This window comes from Mus musculus, chromosome 9 (assembly GCF_000001635.26).
Source record: "Mus musculus strain C57BL/6J chromosome 9, GRCm38.p6 C57BL/6J".
Lineage (NCBI taxonomy): Eukaryota > Metazoa > Chordata > Mammalia > Rodentia > Muridae > Mus > Mus musculus.
In genome coordinates this window covers 87734609-87749277 of record NC_000075.6, presented here as the reverse complement: position 1 = coordinate 87749277, position 14669 = coordinate 87734609, and the positions used below count along the sequence as shown (strand labels likewise).

General features: G+C 44.8%; 1 long non-coding RNA gene across 1 annotated transcript; it reads right to left on the bottom strand.

Annotated features, from left to right (window-relative positions):
• Nucleotides 1-292: 292 nt before the first annotated feature.
• On the bottom strand, nt 293-9894 carry Gm36767. Its single transcript, XR_379684.3, has 3 exons — nt 9421-9894; nt 7178-8094; nt 293-1335 (listed from the first exon to the last, which is right to left on the bottom strand). It is a non-coding gene; the product is annotated as a predicted gene, 36767 (long non-coding RNA).
• Nucleotides 9895-14669: the final 4775 nt, after the last annotated feature.

Here is a 14669-nt window from a genome sequence, read left to right as displayed (position 1 = left end):
GGTGGAAGTGCAGTGTTATGGTTTGTATACGCTCTGCCTAGGGAGTGGCACTATTAGAAGGTGTGGCCCTGTTGGAGTTGGTGTGTCACTATGAGTGCCTGGAAGTCAGTATTCTGCTAGCAGCCTTCGGATGAAGATGTAAAACTTTCAGCTACTCTTGCACCATGTCTGCCTGGATGCTGCCATACTTTTTCCTTGATGATAATGGACTGAACCTTTGAATCTGTAAGCCAGCCCCAATTAAATGTCCTTATAAGAGTTGCCTTGGTCATGGTATCTGTTCATAGCGGTAAAACCCTAACCAATACAGGCAGTGTCTCAGAAGCCAGAAGAGAAATTCACAAATGCCTTTAGAGCACTAACACTTCAAGTTCAAAGGTGTTATCTAATGATGCTTTAGAAAAGCCACTCTTCTTCCCTGAGTTGAGTGCCATCATTATTAAAGGGATCTAGTGCTTCCCTTTTCCTTCACGCCTTTTACTTAAGTTGGAACCAGCCCTCAGCCCTTTATGTTTCTTTAATTACATGCATCACCCATTCCTTGTGAGCAATGCTGTGGTGGACTCTCTTCTCACAGCTACAGTGACAGGTTGCAGAACACACTATAACTATGCTAAATAAAAACACTCTACCTGTTTCTTCTATTCCTCTCTTATCAAACACGTCTTCCACAGAGTTCTCTAATTTATTTCCTGAAGATCTGAGATCCTCTCTCATCTTTGCACAGAGAAATTTGGATTCATTCCACTTTCATTTGGATCAATAATCACCATAGCCAGGCATGGTGGTAGTGCAAGCCAGTAATTCCAAAAACTGGGAGGTGGAAGCAGGAGGATCAGGAGTTCAAGGCCAGTCTTGGCTGAACAGCAAGTTAGAAGTAAGTTTGGGTTACATGAAACCCTGTTTCAAATATATAGTGAGTTAATGGGTTCCAGGCAAGCCTGTACTACAGAGTGAGACTATCTTAATCAATCAATCAATAGGTGCATGCTAGGTGTGATGGGGTGGGTGATAGTTCATGACTATCATTCTAGAACTCAAATCAAACAAACAAACAAAAAAGACACCTTATATTTGACAGAGATTTTGAATAGTCGATTCGCTGAATTGCCTTTTTCAAACATTTACTTCTGATGGTTGCCCATGTCAGGCCTGCCCGATGATTTGATGAGCAGCGCAGTCAGTTGACTCTCAGTCTTCTGTGGAGTTCACACCGCAGATGCTGCAGCTCTCTTCTAGGACTCTACATTCAGGATGAGAGTGGAAGAGCTTTCCCTTGATCATGCTTTCCCATGGCTCTGCAATTCTGCCGGCTGCTCTCTTCATGGCTCTACCCTGCAGGAGGGGAGGCGATTGAAACTCTTTTCCACCTTATAAACAAAAGGCATGTACCCACCCACCAGTGTCCTGCAATTATGCTTTGGCAAATGGCTTCCCAGAGAGATGCATAGCCATGACCAAGTGCCACCTCTCCTGTAATTAAATCATGTTTCTCGTCTCGAAGAGAATGCTTTCAGCAAAGTTTGCAGGAGAAAACTGGTTTCTGATAAAATGACTATTTTTACATATGCTTATGGTGCCAAAGAACATACTCCAAAGACCAAAGTTGTTTCCTGTTGGAGTCTTTCCTTGGGTTGCAGTGAAGGACTATAGCTTGTGGCTGGATATGAGTGTAGGGAAGGGAGGGGAAGAGGTAGAGAAGAGTCAGTGAGAGGATAGGGTGCAAGGTGTCTGCCTTCACCTTTATTTAGCACTTTCCCATCTCAAAGCACTTTCAGGTGTGCAATTTCTTGCTGCCTTCACCATTACTTAATGCATTTTCAGGGCCCATTTTACCCTGCCTTTTTTCAATGAAAGAAATTGAGGCTTATAAAAGTTAAAGGACTTCCTGTAAGTCATAGACTAGAAGTAGTGAGCAAAACAGTGGGCCCCAGAAACCACTTCTCAGCTTGGACTCCTTCTCTCGGCCCTGACTCCTGCATGGTTGCTTTTTGACATTTTTGCCTGAAACAGTACTGGCCAAATAGTCTCACCCACATTTCCTTTAGGTAATGAGTTTGCTTCTAGCCACGACTTCTCTGCTCTACTCGTATAGTTAAATGGCCTTTTAAATTTTTTCCACACAGCTCATTCAGCTATAAAGTCTTAAAGGCAGAGACCAGGTCTTCTTCATGTTCCATAGAGTTTATATGATGTGTCTTCTGGCACTCACAAGATTCCCCCCACCACTACCCATTTAATTCTTCCTTTGGCTAGAGGGGCTTCCTTTGAGTCTCTGGGTATGGCCAGTGAATACCAGCCAATCACACCAACTTGCCACACAGTTCTGAGCGTCTGGCTGAACTTCTTAGACCCACACATAAGTTCAAGAATGAAAACAATGTCAGACTATTTAAATAACGAATGCAATTGTTCTAAGAAGAGGTAGCACAGAGCTCCTTCTAGTCTGTCTCATCACAGTCAGCTTGTAATGCCCGTTGTCTGCCTTAGAAGTAGGAGACATCTTCTTGTGCTTTCCACTGTACTTATCATCTGGAAAATTTGACTGTACCCTTCTGAACTCAATGATATCACTGTACACTCTAAGCAAAAAAGGTAAAACTCAAGACTGTGTTGGAAAAACCTTAACAAGAAGACTGCAATCACTTTACAAGTGTAAAACTCCTTCCATTGGGGAGTGGGGACCCTGAAATTTCTACCAAAACACATGAAAATGACATCAGTGGTCTGTTCTCCCCCTCATAAATGAACCAGACCTAGGCAGAGACATTCAAGCAATGTCCGTTCTTGTCAGGCCAACATAGGGTTTGACATCTGTTAAATCATTAAAGATAAAAAATAAAATGCTAACCAAGATGGAGGAGGAGAGGAAAGTGCTGATGACATGTATGGAGACTAAGTGTGACAGGCCAGGGATGATTAATTCCTGGATTTGGAAATACCACTAAGCACATTGCTAAACCTTTCCCAGTTCTACATCACCGGTAACACACTCATAGTTAAAAAAAAAAAAAAAAAAAAAACTAGGGGAATCAGTAATAGGAAGCTTTGGGGCTCTGACATAAGGAGGCTGTTTCCAGAACCAGTGGATATCATTTGGTTCCTCATACCCTCATCTTCTTTCAGGAAGCCTGTTTCAGCTCCATGGAGTATAATTTGCCCTGACCTCCAAGAGAACTTTGTCCTTGAAATCGCCCCAGAGGAGCAAACCTGAACCCTAGACTACAGTTACTCCATTCCCCCCCTTCCCTCAGTTAAACAGAAGATTCAACTTTCCCTGTTCTGTAGCCATCCTGGCTTTAGAGTTTCCTGAGTTTAAGGCAAGGACAAAGCTAAGGAGTCATCAGATTCTTTTACTTTCCTGTACTGAAGAAAATACATGCATGTCTCCTGGTTCTTCTGCAGGCACACAGACTTCGAAGTTCCCCTCTCATCAGTAGACATTAAATAGGAGTCACAGGACTCTATTTAGGATGAAGGTGATGGAGAAGCGATGCTTTCTCCAAGTGCAGGTCCTCATTCACAGAAAACTTCGAGCTCTAGTTCTAGATGACACAGGTACAGAAGTGAACCTCTACATCACAGAGTCAAGGAAAGATGCCCCAAAAGCCACCTGACCCAATGGTTTTGGGATATGCTGCTGCTATTCAGAAACTGCTGGATACACCTTAGCAGTTAGTTTCATGACTCATGAAAAACCTTTGGAATGTTATTATTATTCTATTAGAAAAGAGGGGGCTGGTGAGATGGCTCAGCAGGTAAGAGCACCCGACTGCTCTTCCGAAGGTCCTGAGTTCAAATCCCAGCAACCACATGGTGGCTTACAACCATCCCTAATGAAATATGACTCCCTCTTCTGGTGTGTCTGAAGACAGCTACAGTGACTTACATATAATAAATAAATAAATCTTAAAAAAAAAAAAGGAAAGAGGACACACAGAGACACACGGTGTCAGGGGCCTTTTTAACTTCCCTTTCCTTGGCAGAGCAGGAGCTTAGAAAAAAATATCACAAGAACAACAGGCTTTTTGAATGCTTCTTTCCAGGACCTGGTAGACTCACTGCTGCCTACCCAGCACACCTGAGACCAGAACAGCACAGCTCAGGACCTGTTACTTATCCTCACGACTGGAAACTGTTCTCCATGGTGCCTCTACTCTCTGCCACCCATCAAGCCTGTGTCTTTCCAGCTGCACCTGTGTCTGAGCTAAGCAATGGGCCAGCTATCTGTCCTGGGTGATTCAACCCCTACTTGACAGCAAGATCTAAATACGAGAGACTTGCATCCCTGCTCTCTCAAGATGGCAGCCTTGCCAGATAATAGCACACTGTTAGCAGAACTTTCTTTATATCAAAGTAGCTGGCATTGTTTTAAAAGACTACTTTTTATTTCGTGAACAATATTTATCAAGTAGGGGATACACACACACACTAAGGAGGAAAGATTAGTATTCTTTAAGGGCATGCCCCTCAGGAAGGTCAACCATAGTTGAGGGAATAGGCCCACATCCAAAAGTGTAGGGGCAGCACAGATTAGACACGATGGATTATTAAAATGGAAAGAAAAGTGAACAAGAAATTGGGAGGAGGTGGGGAGTAGGGGTTTGATCTTGGAGGAGTTAGCAGAGGTTTTATGGGTGAATATGATCAAAATACATTGCATGCATATATGAAATTATCAAAGAAGTAATAAAATATTATTCTAAATGTTTAATAAATAAATACCAAAGTATTGAGTTCAATGGTGAAAACATTGGTCAGCATTTTGGAGAGAATTGATATTAACATTGTCTCAGGCTTCACAAGCTTATCTCTAATCATCATCCATCCTAAAGTTAATGTAGGGTGGGAGTGTTATATAACTGAAAAGGAAGAAAAAGCTGGGCATGGTGTCCCATGTCAGTAATCACAGCACGTGGAAGGTGGTGACTGAAATGTCAGGAGTTCAAAGCCAGCTTGAGCTACAAAGTGAGTTTGAGGTCATCCTGAGCTACATCAATCCCTGTCTCAAGAAGAAGGGGTTATAAGATATCATGAGAACATAGAAGATTCTTTAAGTGTCAAATTAAAAAACATGCCACGCGGGCTGGGAGAGATGGCTCAGCGGTTAAGAGCACTGACTGCTCTTCCGAAGGTCCTGAATTCAAATCCCAGCAACCACATGGTGGCTCACAACCATCTGTAATGAGATCTGACGCCCTCTTCTTGTGTGTCTGAAGATAGCTACAGTGTACTTACATATAACAATAAATAAATCTTTAAAACAAACAAACAAACAAGCAAACATGTCATGCAGGTGAACTCAGAAGAAAGCCTGACTACTCTCAGCTGGGAGGTAAATTTAATACCACATAATGTTGGTGCTGCTGAGATTCCCTCATCTAAAGATGTTTGATTATTTCTTGGGATCTTGGAGCCAGTGACAAAGCCAGCATGCCTTTATGCTCCATTTGCTTATTCCAAGCCTTTCTCACTTGCCTATCCCATCACACCCCACTACCTGGAGCTACCTGGAGCTGCCTGGAGCTGCCTGGAGCTGCCTGGAGCCGCCTGGAGCAAGTGGAAACAAATTATCTGCTGTTCTATATTCAAAAGATCAAGACAAACACAGCAGCAGGCTTCTGACCTCAGGGAGTTTACACTCTAGCTGAAGAGGAAGTTGCACATACATTCCTTTAATCTGGGCTCAGTTAACCTTGGGAAATAGACTGAGATGCACTGGGTGGATATGTAACCCATTCTAAACATGGAAGCTTCAGCAGGAGGGTGAGCATCCAATATGATCCAAACAGGGAGGGAGGACAGAAGTGGGAGGGAGGCAGGGAAACAGGGAGGGAGAGAAGGAAAGAAGGAAGGACACTTGCAGAGTGGGCCTTCCCAGTCAGTCTTAGAGGGTGGATCCAGTACCAAGGAGAACTTGTCTTCATAAAACTCAACCTGCTTCTTGACTCAGCATTTCAAGGTGAGGAGACAGGTGATCGAGAACAAGGGAAAGGAAACTTTCCCTTCTTCTTCCCCAGGCTCCAAGTCTCCCATCATTAGGGGAATACTGATGTTCCTGCAAAACCAGAGTGACACTCTGACTTTCCAGAATACTCAGATGTATCTAGCCACTGTTCAAACCCATACTGCACAGGGGGACCCAGATCACCCTACAGGCTGCCACACAGAGGCCACACAGAGGTCTTCAGCCTCTGTACTGACAAGCCTTGGAGACCAAATTTTGTTCTTATTTTCTCTGGAGCACAGATATAGAAATGCCCTTCTGAAGCTGCCAGAATGAAAACTGGCAAGTGACAGAGTTGAGGGACACTGAGGACAGTCAAAAGGGCAGGGCAGGGACAAGCCCATGCTTCTGAAGTTTCTTAGGCAAGGTGTGATTGTCCAAGCTTGCTGGGAAGCTAAACTGAGTTTGAGGGCAGCCTGGGCTACAGAGAAGATCCTGTTGGAGAGTCTTTAGGTATCAGTCTCTGGAATGTCCTTTCTATAAACAAAATGCCTCCATATTGTAAAGAGAATCTGGTGGGAGGGAAGGAGGCAGCAAGGGAGGGAGGAAGATTAAGCACTTTGCCAGGGCTTGTAGCCTGTATTCTGTTTAAACCCTAAGAAGCCAGTGCTGAATTCAAGACTGGTTCCTAAGGTCTCTAGATAAACTGCATCCCTATAGAGCTGCACCTTTGACTTCTGTGCAGTGAAGTAAAACCACAGCCCAGGAATTTGTTGGGTGAAACAGGAGCAGGTGATTCCCTAATGGAGCAGAATATAAGACACCCCCTCGCTGCTGCTGCTGCTGCTGCTGCTGCTGCTGCTGCTGCTACTGCTGGCCTCATCATCCTGGTCAATTCAGGAACGACACAGGGACCTCTTACCACAGAGAAATGATTCGACTTTTCCTTGTATAATGAGGATCATGCTTTTTTACTTCTTTCCCTTGCTGCTAGGAAGCTCAGAGGCAAATTTCAAGTTCTCCTTTAATAAACTGTGTGTTGTCCCACATGCACACCAGAGCTCTTGTTTTCTTCTCATCTTGGCTCTGGATTCTGATTTCAATTTTATGCAGCCTTAAGTTTTTACACAGCATTTACATGCTTGTTGTAAGTACTCTCACAAAGCATCCCCAAACCTTAGCAGACTAAAGTAAAGCATGCGTGACATTAAAAAAAAAATAATAATTTACCTGGGATGAGCTTTCATCTGTTGTACCCATGCAGATTCTTTAGTGCTTTGAATTCTATTGCTTTAAAAAAAAACTGAAGAAAAATCAAGACACCATCTGGCTGTCTTTAGAAAGACAGAGGTAGTTTAGGTCTTTGATCTGCTCTGCACATGGGCTGAGAGAGGGAGAGAGGACCAATCTCCCTGACACAGACAATCGTTCGCTTTATTAAACAAGTGTCTTGTATTACACACAGAGAGCATGCATTATGTGGATGCTCTCGGGGAAGTCAGAATGGAAAGTAGATATTGAGGGTAAGGAGACTCAGGTTTGAAACATTCACGTCCCAGCTGTTTCTAATAAAGTCCTCTAAATGCGAGCGTATTTCCACAACATACACTAATGCAACTGTAACTGCCCCGAGATGGTTTATTCTTAAAAAAAAAAAAGCATACATATTATCAGGAATAATTGTGCAATGGAGAGTCCATAGGAACTGCAGGTTACCGCCCTGGAGACAGGTCACTTTACACTTGTCTTAGTTGTTATCATGCAGGACCTAGACAGTTTTTCACTGTTGACCTAGTAATAAAGTCCTGACTATAGAAAAAGAAGAAAAAGGGTGGGGGAGATAGAGAACCTCACTACTGGGAAAACCAAAAAGGTCATTGGGGGGTTGCAAATGAAAATGAAGGTGTGGCAAAGGGCTCTCTCCAGCTTACTGTGTGGGGAAGTGGGAACTTCACTGGGAAAGATCCCTCAGCTGGAGGGGACTGGGTCTTGGTCAGGCTCAGTTAATCCTGAGGTTAGCCTTCACACCAGGGTTAGGAATCCTTGTTAACATTTGTCCAGGTTCCCCCTCAGGTTGCCTTTTTCATTTCCCACCGTCTTCCTCTGCCCATGTGGAGGCTTCCATTTCAACAATGGCTTTTACATTTCTGTAAAAAAAAAGGGGGGGGATAGATATGGGGGTATTATCTTAATGGAGGTCAGGTAGAATAGTGAAAGGGCAGGCCCTTCTCTGTCCTGAGAACTAGGGGCCTTCTCCATCCTAACAAAAGGCATCCATCTACAGAGCTTCCCTTGCAGCGGGGCTTGGATTTCTGGGGCGTCCTAGGGCTGCAGCGGCTGCGAGGTGAAGGGTTCTGATTGCCACCCAGAATTGGACACAGGTACAGCCTGGGTCTGCAGGGAGTCCCAGGTAAAACTGCTCCCTTAACAGTCGGGCTTATGGCTATGCCACCAACGGTCCCCAGAGGGCGCCCTGGGCCCGGACCCTGCTTTCAGGCCAGGCCCGCGAGCTGCCAGCAATGGGAATAGTAGGGGACTCCAGCGAGAAGAGGCCACTGCTGCCCCAGGCCAAGGAGGGTGGGAAACAGCCACCCAGCAGAATAGTTGACAGACTTTCTGCCACCACTTCCTTACCTCCCTACCCCCCACCTGGATATATTGTCTCATCACCGCCCAACCCGCCAGCCAGGCTGGGATTATTATTCAGCCTGATGCAGGGGTTGTGGCTGGAATGCCTTTGGGTCTTGCCATAAACACTTGCCTAAATCGTGAAGCACGCGAAGGACAGGGCACCATTCCCTCCCGCCATCCAGAAACGCTCTGGATTCCTTGCTTTGTGCTAAGGCCCACAGGCCAAGGTGTTACTGCTTGTGTCAGGCCGAGCGGCGGCGTGAAGCAGGCGAGGGCAACGGCACTAAATGCCTATGCCGGTCCGGAGCTGCCTAGCTAGGGCCAAGCTCTTCCGTTTTAGTCTCAGACCTCCGCGGATGAAGCTGTGGACATGCAGCACTAGAGAGCAGCCCGCTCACCAGTGCCCGTGTCGCCAGGCCCGACCACTGGGACACTTCTCTTACAGGTTGAGTTTTCAACTCAGTATTTTGAACCAATTTTTCATTTTTAGGGAATTCTTAGTTCAAATGTGCAAAAGGCTCAACAAGTCCTCCTTTTACCCCTGCACTGCGTTTCTTTTCCCGCTTTCCCGAGGTCACTGAGGTTGACCTAGAATTCGCAACTGACTGCACGCCAGCCAAGGCTCTGTTTACTAAGTCACCGTCACCTCTTAGCGTAAGGGACGCGCTTCTCCGGATCCAGATCTTCCTGATGGTTTTGCCCTGCGCTGTTAGCTGTGCGCCCTTGCCATTGGGCTAGGGAAGCGCCGACCCGTTCGGAAGTGTAACGCAGGGCTGGCTTTGGAGCTCCGTGGACAGACGGGCGCTAGTGACAGACCCCAGAAGGAGGAAGCCTATACCCACCGAGCACACTGTACGCCGGGCGCCGAGATGGCCGCGACCCCCTGCGGCCTCCAAGAGCCACGGGGTCCTCTCGGGCTCCGGGGCCCGGCTCTCGAACAGGTGCGCGGTTCAAGGCCAGGGGGCGGGACCACCCTCTGTCCCAGCGGGTCAAACACCCAGAGGCCAGAGGTCAGCTTCCAGCTCTGGGAGAAGGGGTGCGGGCTAAGTGGAAGTCTGGCTGTTGGATTGGGAAGTGTGCTTTGAGGAGTGGAGGCTCCAGCAGGCAGCTCAGGGATTGGCCGCACCGAGCTCAGCTCCCCAGAAGGCCTCCCCCGGCTTTGCAAAAAGGGCTTACTGGAAAGAGCAGAAAAGAATTTGCCTTTCACGGGACAAGGCCAGCAGAGGGATGGGTGGAGAACTTCGGCTTGCATTCCTTCAACACTTCCCTCTCCTCTCCCTTTCGAGCCCCTTTTCGGTTTTACACACAACACCTGGGAGAACTGTTAATGGCGAATTAGTTAGGGGTCGCTTAGGCGTGGCCAGGAGTTTCTTCCCTCCCGGCCCCCGCGCATCACGCCCCTTCCACGGATGACTTGAACTCTGCATCCCGTCTGTCCGATCCCTATTTGGGCCGCGGCTTCCGAGCCGCGCTCACCGCCTAGGCGCGCCTAGGCGCGGCTGCAAGTGGGCGCACCACACGCACCGTGATTTATGAACCAGAGGCTCACGAGAACCCGACGCTTCGGCTGGGTTAATTTTTGTCATTGTTCCTCATCAGGTTGAGATAGTTTGAAGTTTGAGGCGGGTTTTATTTATCACCCCGCACATTTGAAATACAGTCGGACATAAAAATAACTGACTCTGGAACTCTGGCGCAATATTGGAACCGTCGGGGAATAATTTGGCTAACTGACTTGGACATTTCACCTTCTAAACAGAAATGCAGCTCTCAGTCAAACTGTAAATCAGAATGTCTTCAGCAGTGGTGGGAGTGGGGGGAGGGAGGGGAGGCACCAATACCAGAAAGAATGGAAACCGAGATGAAGAAATGAAAGGAAATGCAGATATTGACCCAAGCAACTCAGACTTCAGAAAGCCGGGCTGAATTTTTAATTTCAGGTGTGGAACCTCATCGGAAATTTGAATTCTTAAATGTTTTTCCTGGAAGATCGGTCTCCAGAGTTTTAGGATGCCCCAATCAGACTTTCAAAAAAATCTTTTTGTCCGCTTTGTATCAATACCAAGCAATAAATGATAGTTTAAAAAGCAAACCAGCAGAGTACCCAATTAAGCTCACTCTGGGTCTAAATTGAGGTCCTTTTTTAGAGTTGTAATTATAAACGGAAACAAAGAGGCAGGGCGTGGCCTGAGTTATGATTGAGCGGGATCATACGGAAGCGACTTAAATTTTGATAAGGAGAAATTTCTCTTGCGATTCCCTTACTCCCAACTTGCACTGGATCTTGGGACCGGAATCTGAGAGCCTTTTCCGCGCCTCAGGGGCTCCTCTCTCCTTCTATCTGCAAGTCCTCAACATTAAATGCTCAATTTCTTACCGCCACTTAGCATGGAGTGATCAAAAGCCTCCTCAAAGCAGGGACTGGAAAAGAACAGAAAATCAGTGCGGGCAGCTACTCAACAACTGATCACAAAGGAGGATGCAAAATACAACCAAATAAAACTTCCCAGAAAGGAAGCATATGTTGTTATTTTTTCATTGCGTCTCCCCCTACCCACTCACCCTCACCCGCGAGGAAATGTCATTGGATCTCCAGCCTGGACATAGAGACCATTCTGAACATTTCTCTTCTACTATGGAGATACAAGCATGGTTTTAATGCCGCTGACCTACAGCAATAGCACCTGTAAACACCCGCTCCACTTTTAAGACATTCAACATGTAAATATTTGTCTAAACTCATTTAAAACCAAAACCATTCTCATAACTCGCTTATGAAATATCTTAAAATAAACTGGAATGAGAAATCCATGACACTTCTTTTAAAAATCCTCACAATTAAATTGAAATTTAAAAGATAACAGAGGCTTCTGGTAGGGGAAAAACACAAAAGATCACTTTAACGGAGCTTTGAACTGTGCTAGAAGATCCCCAGTTAGTAGATGGTACTTAGTGTCTGTTGATAGTATTTACTGTGCAATTTAAATTGTTATTGGAATCGAACCTTATTTCAAAGTTATTAATAAAATAATTGAGATGAAAACACATTTTGATAGGCAAAGGATTGGCAAGAAAATTGATTTTCGTTTCCCTTCACAAGCAAATTGATATTGGTGCAGTTTTGACACTTGCAAGGCTGAATTCTTAATCTGATTTTTAGAACAATATCAATCCCAACCTCACGTTGCTCAAATTCATTTATCTGCTTTAGAACAGGATCGCAAACAATGGCAGCTTCATCTACAGGGCACTTTTTTTTTTTCTGTGTTGTGAGTGAACTCTTGCCAGACCATGACCTGAAGTCCTTTTCAGGATAACCAGCTGAGAAATCAAACAAGATTGTCTTTCCATACATTTATTTTTATTTGTTCGACTTTGCCCTCCTTTACTTCTACTGACTCACAAAGAAAATTTCTTTCTCTTAAAATTTCAAACCACAAATATTTTTTAAAAACATATATCTCAAGACTTAAACGTACAGATGTAATACATACCGTGAACCCTATAAAATGCGTTTACAATGCTGACTTAAAAAAGAAATTTATAACTTTCATATGTACCTTCCTTGTGCAATAGGCGACCACCATATGTTTCCGACTTCCATAATTCAGTTTTCCTGGACATCTGTAGCAGGTAGTGAGTGCTTCTTAAAGTACATTTTGTGTAATTTGAGAAGGAACCATGCTGAAGACTAAAGGTGAATCAAAAAAAAAGTTTATCTTTCTAGAAATGCTAGTTACTGTGAGTGTGGCCTGTGATAAGTGTTTCTGCCTCCTTTATTAATGAGGCTGAATTTAGATTGTGACAGTTTCGAAACAAGGGCGTGAGAGGGCGTGAGTGTGCTGAGGGTTCTTCCCGGTCACCTTTAAAGCATCCATAGAGTTCCTATAGTTACTTACCTGCCACATTTTAGACTTAGGCTCCAGAATTTTCATTGATGCTAGCTGAAAATTCAGTTTGGGAGCTGGAAAAATAGCTAGGCAGATTCCAGTACTGATGACAGGCAGTGACCCTAACTTTATCTCCAGGGATCCCCACACCCCTGTCCTGGAGCTCCTGAACTCACCTGTACATACCCACACTCATGACTAAAAGCAATAAAAATACTTTTAAAAAGAGACAATCCATTTTGAATAACACACACACACACACACATTATATATATACATATATATATATTTCAGTATGGCTTTTAGAAATTTTCAACATTTTACACTGAAAAGGGAGAGAATACAATCTTTTCCATTTTTGACTACTTAATGTTCATGTACACTTCATAAGTAATAGAAAACTTTGTACAATTCAAAATGAAAACGGAAGGAACGATTATGTAGACACGTCTTTGTTTTCGGTCCAGTTTCTGCGCCTTGCTGAAGAACAGGTACAGTTCCCAGGACTGCTTCTCAATGGCTTAATTTGTTTTCTACACAATTGCAATACCAGCTTTAAATTAATCTGTCAAAAGTCCCGTTGTTCATGTAAAGTTGAATGCCTTTTCGCCAGTATGAAATAGGAATAAGTTCCATTGACACTTTTTGTTGTTGGTACTTTCAATAGTTATGCACAAACCCCAGGTCTCAGTAGAGCATATTTTGTATAGAGAGCCAAACACTTAAAGCTGGTGGTCAGTCTAGTGGATGGAGCCCTGTGCTTTCCTATGAGGCCATAGGCAGGAAGATCACTTGGGATCAGGTGTGGAGACCAGCCTGGATGACACACCCCTCTCTGTCTCCAAACAAAACAAAACCAAAGCAGCAAACACAGATTCTTAAATGAGGCCTGTGCTCAGTTCTATTTTCAATTTTCAGTTTGTTAAACTGGCAGCCATATTGTTGGTAACCTTTGCTTATAGGGAGAAATGGGATCAATGTAAAGAATATGAAGTTATATTTTCTAAAAAACAATGAAACTGAGACTTTATAGCACAGACTACCGCCCTGTAGCCAGAGAGTATATATTATTTTTCAGGTTCCTTCTTTGTCTTTGGTCCAAATTATTACTACATTGGTGTTAGCAATGCCCAGTCACTCATCCCCTGGCATTAACTGCGTGACCTCTATCAGGCTGTGGTATAAAAAGATACAGGTATTTCACATATTGTAGCACTATGCGAGGAGTGTGGGTCAATAAATGAGATAGAAGGGGGGGGAGCCCTTCCGAAAATGCTGACTGAGATGGAGCAGATATATCTGGAAATAATTTGAATGGGATGTGATAGGGTGATTATTTACTGGAGCCCAGATTTTCTTCTGGATATATTGAAGGTTCCCAATCCCTTAGGTTGAGGGAATGAAGAAGGAAGAGGGGCTTGCATTCATTTGACCCAGAGACCATACCTCTAGAACGCAGAGGAAGCGCAAGCCTGTGTTGAGAGATCGAGGTTGGAGAGGAAACTCTGGGCCCGAACGCTTCTGAGCACTAGGGGGGTTCTGAATGTGTTGTTGGAGCCGAGCCTGTTCGTGGGTTCATTGATTGGGGTCTTTGTCTTACCTAATTGGAACTGAGAGGAGACCCGTTGTTGGGAGACAATAAAAGAAATGGGAGCTAGTGTGGGCTGAGAGTCAGTAACAGAAGCCAGCTGAATCCCAGCTTTGGCTCTTTCTGCTCCCTCTAGGCTTGCAGCTGCACGGTGGGGGGGGGGGGGGGGTGGGAGGGGTGAGTTCTTACAGCCCAGCCAGCTCCGATTTGCCATTCAAAGCCTTGGTAAATTTATACGGATTATGACTTGTTTTGCATTAATCCAGATTAGAGGGAGAAGCAAAGAAGCCTGTGCCCAGAATGAAGGAAGGCCAAGAGCGAGAAGCAGAGCGCTCTGTAGCCTGGTAAATTGTGAGAGGTGTTGATGCCACGGTCCTGAAGGAAGTGCCGGCATCTCCTTCTGAGATCCAGTTACAAAGCACAAGGTAATCCGTCCTTCTTGCTCTTGTGTTCTAACAGTGCTCACCCCTCAGCCCAGCCTGTTTCTGCATCTCTCACTCAGTTAATCTTTTCGTTAATATTAAAATAGCTTTTTTACATGTGTAGAAAGGATCCAGGGACCACCGCCAGTGTCCCTGAGTTCAGCTGACTGCTCACTTTGTTTCTATATCAG